The following is a 10230-nucleotide window of genomic DNA, read 5'->3' as shown; positions in this document are numbered from 1 at the left end:
CAGCTGGGAGAAGAGGAGCAAAAAACATCTGTGTGAGTGAGGCCCTTGCAGTCTATTAAGGAGGCCCCTGCACCCTGCTTCCCTACTGAGATCACCTTGGACTTATAAGAGGGCAGGGCGAGAGGGCGAGAGATGGGGCCAAGGAAGGTGGGGATGGAAACTAGGCCTCTGTCACCAAGAGTCTGAGCATGCAGGGATTCTGCTCTTCTCTCTGGTGAGCCTGAGCCGAGCTCTATAGCCAACTGCACCTCCACTGAGACACGTCCCCTGGATGACCAGATAGGTGGAAATAAGTCACCAATCTGTCAGAGTGAGGGGAGGGGACTGGAAACAGCAGTCCACAGTGAGTGACCTTCTTGATCCTAGGGAGGAGGAACTCTGGGAGCATGTGGTGGGAAGTTCCCTGCAGGCCTGATTTCGTGTTCTTTGTTCATCTCTGGGGTGGTTGGGAATGGGGAAGCAACTCTGGCAAAATTAAGCACCATCTCTTGGTACCTGAGAATGGAGAGGAGAAAGAGAATCCTGAGCAGAAGGTGGAAGCAGAGAAAGTCTTGAAATATGTATGGCTGGATTGGGTTTCCTCGTGGGAGCACGGTGACAAGGACAGGAAGTGAGATGGTCTTTTCTGGGAGGAAGTCATGGAAGGAAGGACCCTGGCTGTCTCACTCACCAGTGTGTTCCCAGCTCCTAATACAGGTCATGACAGGTAGTAGGCACTCAATAAATATTTGCTGAAGGAGGGAAGGACTGGCACGGCAGGATCCACTTCTATGGTGGACACTCAGTAAGGATTTGTAAAGACTCACTGGATAAGTGCCCATTGTATACCAGCCATTGCTTTGCTGTGCCATGCTACTTACAAGTGCTGTGTTGTGCAAGCCCCTGTCACTCACTGGACACAAAGAACTCAAAAGAGAAAAGAGACAGTTCCTGGCCCCGAAGACATCATGGTCCTGGGGAGACAGATCCAACTGCCGTACAGGACTTAATGACCACAGGCTTTGTCACAGCGCAGGGAGTCACAGGGGGAAAGCATCACAGTCTTTCTGGGAGAGTCAAGGTGACCTTCAAACAGCAGGGACAGGATGAGCAGAGGACCATGTGAGGGGAATGTAGGGAGCTTATCCTCACGGGAGCAAAAACTTCTGTGGACAAAGAAGAGGGCGAATGAGTGGAGAAGGGAAAGGGGAGAGGCTTAGGCCTCATGGCCAGAGACCTGGAATCTCATCGGAAGCAGCTTCATGGAACTGGTTCTATAGGAAAGAGGAAATGGGACCAGCTTTGTCTTTGAACTTGTGCTTTATAAAGGAAGTCCAGTGAGAGAGTGGAACGTGGCCATGAGCAGAGGAGGGGGTCCATGCATGCAGGTCCACGTGCGGCAGCGGCTTCGTTGGCATTTAGGTTTCATGATTCCCATGAGCACAGAATTCCAGTGGACTTAGTATGTGTGGGAGTTTAGCAAGACCCAAAGCAAACACAAGTAAGTGTGACATAAAAGCTGCCACCTCCTGTTGGGTCTCTGTAGAACATGCAGATATCAAGAAGAAGACAAAACAGTGGGGTTGGCTCTGTGCAGCCTTTCTGGCATCCTGGTAAGAAATACAATGGCTACAAAATGCAAATTGCTTGACTTCACTGCATACACCAGTTAGACGCTCGTCTATTTTCATTTACAACTGGCATCTTGATATAAAGATGAATGGCGAATAATTTACAATTTGAAGTAGTTTTTAGTTTTAACTTAGAACAACAATAAATAGTAAATTCAAACACCATGGCAAGTTGAGAGACTATAAAAAAGAAAAAAAGCAACACAGGAAAACTTTATAGTTTAGAACACTGAATGCACCCTTGCTCTGGGTCCCACAAATAATGTAGCCGGAGTTAATGGGGAGCCATTAAAAAATGTTGAGCAAAGAAGAAACATGACAAGTCTATTGTTTTTGAAACAATAACTCTCATGTGGAAGTTAGAGGCAGGAACACCAAGGAGCAAGAGGACCAGTCACTGTGGGCACACAGGCACAGGTAGAGAGGTCGCTCCTGGAGCAGGGACAGAGGAGATGGACAGAGAGGGATAGATGTACCAGAAGCCAGTGGGCAGAGGACTAAGGCTTGCTGATTCACTGCAAGTGGGAGATAGGCAACAAGGGGGACAGAGCTTGACTCCCAGATTCTGACTTCCACCCTGGGCATTGCCTTCCATGGAGGAAAGGTGTGGGGTACGCGAGGGAGGACAGATGTGTTCACTGGGACTGGGACATGGGATGGACCCACCTTGTTTTGGTCTGGGTGGTTCCTGTCCTCTTCCTCCCTCTTCTGGTAACAGAGCCCACCTCCTCTGGCCTCACAGTGCAGCTCTGACATAGGTGGGGCCCTTCCCGGTAACTGGTGCTGTGCACACCCATGCACACAGTCACAGCTAGTGATTCAAGGAGTGGGCACCTCTGTGTCTAAAGACGGGACAATCAGAGCCCTTTTCAAGGACTTTTAATATTTTCTATCCACACCTCCAGCCTCACCTCCAGATGAGGTCTCAAACTGGAGGCTCAAACGATCCTCCTGCCTCAGCCTCTGGAGCATCTGGTACTATAGGCATGGGAAGCACACCCAGCATGTATTTTTCAATTTTTCTCTCTTGTATCGGATGTGAGTCAGCAGCCCCCGGGTGACATGGTTCTAGCCACTCTAAGACTTGCATCTGGGAGAATGAAGCCAACCTTCAGGGAAATGTTTGGATGAGAGGTAGAAAGGGAGCCCTGGGGCTTCGGGTCTCTAGTTCCAGGCCATTCTTGACTTCCTTTGTGCCCTGTCTTCTCATGCAATCCAAGAAATCCAACTCCCTCCTTCCAGATCTTTTGTATTTTCCTTAATCCAGTAGGAGCTGGGTTTAGCAGAACCAGGGATTGAACTCAGGAGTGCTTTACCCCTGAACTACATCCTCAGCCCATTTCAGTTTTTGAGACAGAGTCTCACCAAGGTGTCCAGGCTGGCCTCGAACTTATGAATTTAGGATTCTCCTGCTCCAGCTCTCTTTTGTCTTTGGCAACTGAAAAAGCCTGATTAATACCGACACACAGTTAGCTGCCTTTGGAAATAGGATATGGTAGGAATTAGCATATTCATATCTCAGAGAAGTGAACTGAGGTTCAGAAAAGATATATAACTTGCCCAAAGTCTTATGGCCAGCATCCTGCAATGCCGGGGCTCAAACTCAGGTCTGTCAGGCTCCAAGTCAATGGCCTTCCTACAATGCTGCACTTTCCTCTAAGCCATTTATCATTATCAGCACTCTATTCTGCACACTCAGGCTTTCAGATTTAGGGATATTTGTGCTACAACTCTAAGGTTCTTGCTTGATAACCAAAACTTATCGGGACCAGCCCATGCTTTCTCTGGAGTGCTTCCCAGGCTTCGACTGTTCCCACTTTAAAAGGCACTGGTAGCAGAGGGCTGAGTTGCTAATTTTTGCAGAAGTTCAAATTCAGTGACCTTTGACTGAAACATTATTTTCCTAAACTTTGTCATGTTTTATGAGTTCAAATGGAAAATCAAGTTTTAATTCCCAGCATGAGTCCCAAGGAGGTGATAAAAAACAGAGCCCAAGCCTCTATAACTTGAGAACAACTCTCGCGGACCTTTACTCAGGCCTGCCTGCTTCTTTATTCATCATTTGACTATTATTTTTATCATTTATCCTCTTCTTTTTTCCCCTTCCATTCCATTAACACAAAAATATTCTGAAGAGATTCTTTTCTGATTAATTCATTCTAGGGGTCTTTAACAGAGACCATTATCCCCAAATTGTTATTTTCCCCTCTTTCTTTTCAATAGTAGAGCCCCAATCTTTTACACTAATTTATTATTGTTTTATTGAACTGTAATTCACATGCCATAACATTCATCATTTATTTTATCTTATTTGCAGTGCTGGGGAAGTCACCATTTTAAAGTGTTCAAGTCCATGGCTTTTAGCAGATTCAGGGATTGTACAACCATCACTGATATTTGATTTTGGAACATTTTATCACTGCCCCCCCCAATAGAAATCACTCCCCATTCCATCCCCCCTCAAGCTAGCTCCTGGCAAAGGTTAGTCTACTTTCTGTCTCTATGTACTTGCCCACCCTGGACATTTCAAAGAGTTGGAGTCTTATGTGGACTTTCTTGACTGGATTCTTTGATTTATCATGTTCAAATTCACATGTTCAAGTTCATCCACATCGGAGCCTGCGTAAGTACTTCATTCTTATTAATGTCAAAAATATTCCACCGTCTGGGAATGCCATCTGTTATCTTGCTTATCTATCGGTTGATGGACATTCAGGGTACTATGAATAATGCTGCTATAAACATTCACATTCAAGTTTTTGTGTGGACTGATGCTTTTAGTTCTGTTGGGTCTATACTGGAATGGATTTGTGGAGTCATATAATAACTTTATGTTTGACTTTTTGAGGCATTTCCAAGCTATTTTTCACAGTAGCTATACCATATTACATCCCCTCCAGCAAGGTATAAGAACCTTTGAATCTTACCTGGGCATCCTGAGCCTGGAAAAAGGCCAACTTTCCAGCTTCCCTGGTATCTGTGTGTGGGCATATGACTAAGTTCTAGCGTATGGGATGGGATGTAAGTAGGAGTGGTGTGTGCCCTTTCTGGTGGAAACATGTCATTCTCTTGCTTTCTTCAAGCTGCTGTTTGGAATGCTGACTTAATGACTAGAAGGGGAGGGAGAGGGAAAATACTAGGGAATGATACTGGTCAAATTGTATTGTCATCTTGCGTGCATGTACGAATACATAACAAATCCCACCATTATGCACAAATATAAGGCACTGCTAAGAAATATAAAAAGTTTAAAAAAAAATGACTGGAAGACCAGCCGTCATCTTGGGCATGGAGCAACTTTGCTAAGGGAAGCCAGAGCTCAGTATAGAAGGATTCTTGACTGACACTGTGGAGGGAGGGCTATCTAGCCCTGGACTGATGTGGGGTTTTTTTTTTTTGTTGTTGTTGTTGTTTGGTTTTGGTACTATGGATTGAAACCAGGGGCGATTCACCACTGAGCCACATCCCCAGCCCTTTTTTATTTTTTATTTTGAGACAGGGTCTCGCTAAGTTGTTTAGGGCCTTGATAAATTGCTGAGGCTGGCTTTGAACTCGTGATCCTCCTGCCTCAGCCTCCCAAGCTGCTGGGATTATAGGCATAAACTATCACACCCAGCACCTCTGAGTTTCTTGAAAATAAAAGAAAAACAAAATTCTATCATGTTTTAGACATATGTTTTTCTTATTAGTGGTATATCCAAATCAAATCCTAACTAATACCTTAATATAATGCCTCTACTCACTGAGAAATCTTTTTTTCTGAATGACAATTAAAAGCCAGTTTCAAAGTGTGGCACTAAGAAAATGAAGGTACTTGACATAAAGACATAATTGTAATTTATGGGCTCCCACATGGGTCAAGAGAGATAGGCCCATAAATAAATAAGACAGGGCATAAGTGCCAATAAAAACATGTAAGTCCTATAGGCGGACAGAGGAAAGACAGATGAAGTTGACCAAAAGCAACTTAGAGAAGCTCTTATTTATCCTACACATCCCCACTAATCTTTGGGATTTGAGAACAAGAAATCAGAATTTTTGAAAAGTCTTAGGAATTCAGCTATTCTTAATATATCTCCAATATCATATTTTTATTTATTATCAATATGTAAAAATTGTTTAATAAATAATAAGTAGAAAGTTCAGTAATTTTTATGAAGAACTGCTTCCTGCAGGGAGCATCTGAACCCTGGGAAAGTCAGTGAATGTCACCGAGACCCAGTTGCAATGGCATAAATAAAGGCAGTGCACTACACAGAGTCTGGTTGAAATCGCCACTGTCGGATGCATTTTTCTAGGAACACTTGTAACTTCTTGGAACATTGCTCAAAAGACTTATATAGAGTATATTAAATATATAACACTACCGAGAGGAGTATTTTATTTCCTTTTGCAATGACTCATCATTAGCAGCAGACAGGGCCACAAATGCACGTGGCGACAGCTCAGAGCAAGGCTGCCCATTCGGTGGTGGCTGCCTTCCTTCCCGCTCTTTTGTCCTCCTCAGCCTGCAAATCCTCTAGCTTAGGAACCCAGAATCCTGAACATGCGCATCCCTGACTTGCTGCTCTTGCTGGGTTGGAAGCTCCTTGGAAGAGAGGGAGCCCCAGTCTCTGTCACATTATGGAACCTGTAGTGGCTGGCTCAGTGCTTGCGACCAAGTGCATGCTTCATTATGTGCATTGGGTTGGATTCCATTGACCACAGAAGTGCCACTTGAGCAGTTTTAGAAGATGTGCTGTTAAGGGGCTCCCGGGGAGTGAGGATTTGAGTCTGAGGGAAAGGATCTCTACAAAAACACAGGCTAGGGGACAGCATATTTTCAAGGACTACAGGGTAGGAGTACAGCGGGGCATGGCAGGAGACGGCAACAGCATGGTAGCCAGGCGCTAGATCACGCAGGGGCTTGCATGCCCTGCAGAGGAGCACAGATGTCATACTATGAGCAACAGGGGCCTCCAGGGGAAGCCTCTGAAGGGGTGGGGGTGGGTAAGAACACACACCCCAGGACAGACCTCCTAGTGGGAACCCATCTCTGAAGTGGCTAACTGTGAACAAGTTCTCTAAGCTTCCTGGGTCTCAGTTTCCTTGTTTCTGAAACAATCATTACCACAGCAAATAACTACTGAGGTTTGGGATATGATTGCAGGAGAGTCTTAGTCTGTTCCAGCTGCTATAACAAAATGGGAGATGTATAGATAATAGACATTTATTTCTCGAAATTCTTGTGGCTGCAAAGTTCAAGATCAAGATCAAAGTTCAAGATCAAGGCACCAGCAGATTTTGTGTCTCTGCTTCAGGGATGGCTCCTTCTCTGTGTCCCCTCATAGCAGACAGGCAAAGGGGACAAACAGACTCCCTCCTTTCCTAAAGAGGCTAAGCCCCTTCATGAGGGCTCTGCCCTCACTTCCTTGAGGAGTTGCCCTAATGACCCTCCTAAAGGGCTCACCTCTGAACACTACTGCATCCAGGACTAAGTTTCAATGTGTGAATTTCAGAGCAATGCACACATTCAAATCATAGCATTAACACAGGTAAAATAAGAATGCACATAGTAACAGCTCAATAAATATGTTTGTAATTAATTATTGCTATTGTTATCACCAAAGGGTGTTAAGTAGCAGAGTGACAATCCCCATCATAAGATGAACACTCAGGATCTGAGAAGGTCTCTCCCCCCTTGTCCCCACCTTCACTGATTGCCATGGTGGCTTCTCAGAGCTCAAGGATGCCACTCATCCCTGGAGGGCTTCCATTTCCCCTTTCAGTTTCCACAACTGGCTGCAGAGTTGCACATGGAAAGACAGTTGGCGAACACACAGCCTCAGTCGCAGGAGTCCTGGGTAGGGGAAGAGGCCCAATCATTCAACCATTTTAGAAGCATCTGTTGTGGATCAGATACTACAGAGACAGCTGGGAGGTAAGGGGAGAGGGGCTCTAGGTCAAGGGCCTCGGGCTTCTAATGGGGGAGCCTTCCCTCTTCTCTGGGGTGCTCGGACAGTCCTGGCCTTGGGGTTCTTGGCTCTATCACAGCATCTATTTGAGCCTCCGCTGCAGCATCTGTACCATGGGGACCCAGTTCTGCTGCCTACCTGCCTGTGCAGCAAAATAACCGGGGGGGGGGGGGGGGGGTGACGAGCAACTTGTGTACATTGATACAGCAGGAGTGGGATCCGTTTATTGTAGGACCGGAGGGGCATATATACATTTCACACAGCTTATCTTAATTAACATAAACTAGATACAGCAGTCAACCAATAAGGAATCTCTACACTTAACGGCTCACTGGTGTTACTTCACAAACCACTCCCTCTGGCAATATGCCAGGTGCCATCTTGACTTGTTTACAGACTCTAACACTTCACACCCTCTCCTCGCCTCTGAGACCTCCAACACATCTGACCATCATTCTTTTGAGCGATGGCCTTGCTTCCTATCTTACTGAGAAAAAGAGCCCCAGAAAGAACTTCTTCATCCTCCCTCATTTAATCTACCCACTCTGTCACTCTATCACACAGAATGCACTGTCCCTGCTTCTGCCTGAGGCCATCGCCCTCACTTGCCATTTGGGTCTCATTCCTTTTTGTAACTCAAGGACTTTGGCTTTGGAGTTGCCACTTTCTTGTCTTTATTGCCTAATCTCCCCCACTCTAGGGGCTTGTTCTCATCAATATTCAAATAATCTAAGAAATAGTCTCTCCACCCCTCAGAGTCTCCCTGCCTTTTCTTTTTCTTAAAAACCTAAGAGGTGGTGTCATTTACAGCTGAAAAAGTTCTGATTGATGCGGGACAGCCAATGGAAACAGCTTGTAATTGGTGTCTCTATTCTCATCTCAGGGAGAGTAAATAAAGCAAGACTCAGAAAGGCCAGGCATGGTGAGGCACATCTGGAATCCCAGGTACTCAGGAGGTGGAGACAGGAGGCAGGAGGACTGAAAGTTTGGGGCCATCCTGGGCAATTTAGGGAGACCTTGTCTCAAGGAAAAAAATAAAAATGGTTGGGAATGTAGATCAGTGATGGAGTGCCCATGCTTAATCCCCCAAACAAAACAACTTGCCCAAAGTCTGCAGCGTCCCTTTGCTGAAAACAAAGGAAAAACTTCCCCTTTGCTCATCGTCCCTGCAGTTAATTCCCCTCCAATCACCCCCTTATTGAAAAATCTCTTGAAGTAAGTTTTGTCTTCCCTCAGTTGCTCCTGAACACATACCATCTGGCTTTCAAATGAAACTGTTCTTGTCAAAGTTTCTTACTAGGTTCACCAACCTCCAAAGACCAACAGCAAATCCCAAGGTCCATCCCCAAGCCTCCTCTTGAGCTGACCTTTCTGCTGCCCTTGACATTGTGGGTCAATTCTTTTCCGAACACTTCCTTGACTGTCTTTAGGATGGTGTTTCCTTTGTATATAGCTTCTAGGATGCGATGTGAGTTTCCTAATCCTCCTCCTACCTCATTAGCTGCTGGGTCTTATACGTGTTCAGTCTTCTGATCTCTGCTCTTTCCTATCTGCATTCAATTCTTAAGAAATTCCATCTACTCTGGTGGATTAAATGTCATCCACATGCTGCCTCAGTCTCCCCCTGGACTCCACGGTGGTGCACCCAAGTACCACAGACACCTACACTTGGAGGTTTAAAAGGCATGAGTGCTCTGGCCCAAACAGAATGGTTGATGCCACCACCAACCTGCTCCTCCCCAACATTTCCTATCTCAGTAAATCCCAGGGCCTTTCACCCAATTGCTCTATTTCCCCCACCCCTAGGCCAGTGTAGCTTGTCAGGTGTGCTTTTAAGACAGGTTTAATTTTCACCACCTCTCACCATTTCTACCACTAATCCAGACCTTGACTCAGACCTCATAATCTCTTGCTTGAATCATTGCAATAGACCCCTTGGAACCCAGAGAAATTCTTTAAAAGTGTAAATCAGACCTCGCCACTCAGCAGCTTATATTTAATGAGCAGTTTTCTACAATACCCAGAACACCATCCAAAGTCCTTCTGGTGGACACAGGGTCCTCTGTGACCTGGAAGCTGGCATCTCTTCCCCCTGTACCCTCCCACTCTTCCCTGCTCACTCTTCTCCAGGGCTGCTGGCCTTCCTGCTCATCCTCACACTGAGATGCCTCTGGGTCTTTGCACTTGCTCTTCCCTCCAGGCTTGGTTTATTCACTTGCTTTATTCAATTCTCAGCCCAAATGTCGGTCTCCTCAGAGAATTCTTCCTGCTTACCCCATTTCCCACAATCCTTTATCCTGTTACTAAACATTATCATATACTTATCAATTTGTTTTTGTTTTTTATTCTCTCCCCTATTTAAATATAAGCTCCATTAGGGCAGGGACTTCTATGAGCTTCCGGCTACATTCAGAGCTTCCGGAGGAGAGCCCGGTGCTTAGGAGGTGCTAAAAAGTGAGTCTGTGACAGGAAAACCCCCAGCATCGTGGTATCAAATGGAAAGAAATTCACGAAAACACTTTTCAAACTGAGGAGTACTAACCATGTGTTAGTTATAATGACATCTGTGGTACATTAATAAGCATTTCTCAAGCAACTGCTTATGTGTTGGATAAGGCACAAGGCACTTTAAGTACATAAATAAACACTCTAGCTGGAAAGTTGGG

Source organism: Marmota monax, unplaced genomic scaffold (assembly GCF_021218885.2).
Source record: "Marmota monax isolate L192 unplaced genomic scaffold, Marmota_monax_Labrador192_F-V1.1 WCK01_AAM20220418_F8-fsc00051, whole genome shotgun sequence".
Lineage (NCBI taxonomy): Eukaryota > Metazoa > Chordata > Mammalia > Rodentia > Sciuridae > Marmota > Marmota monax.
This window is presented reverse-complemented; position numbering follows the sequence as displayed.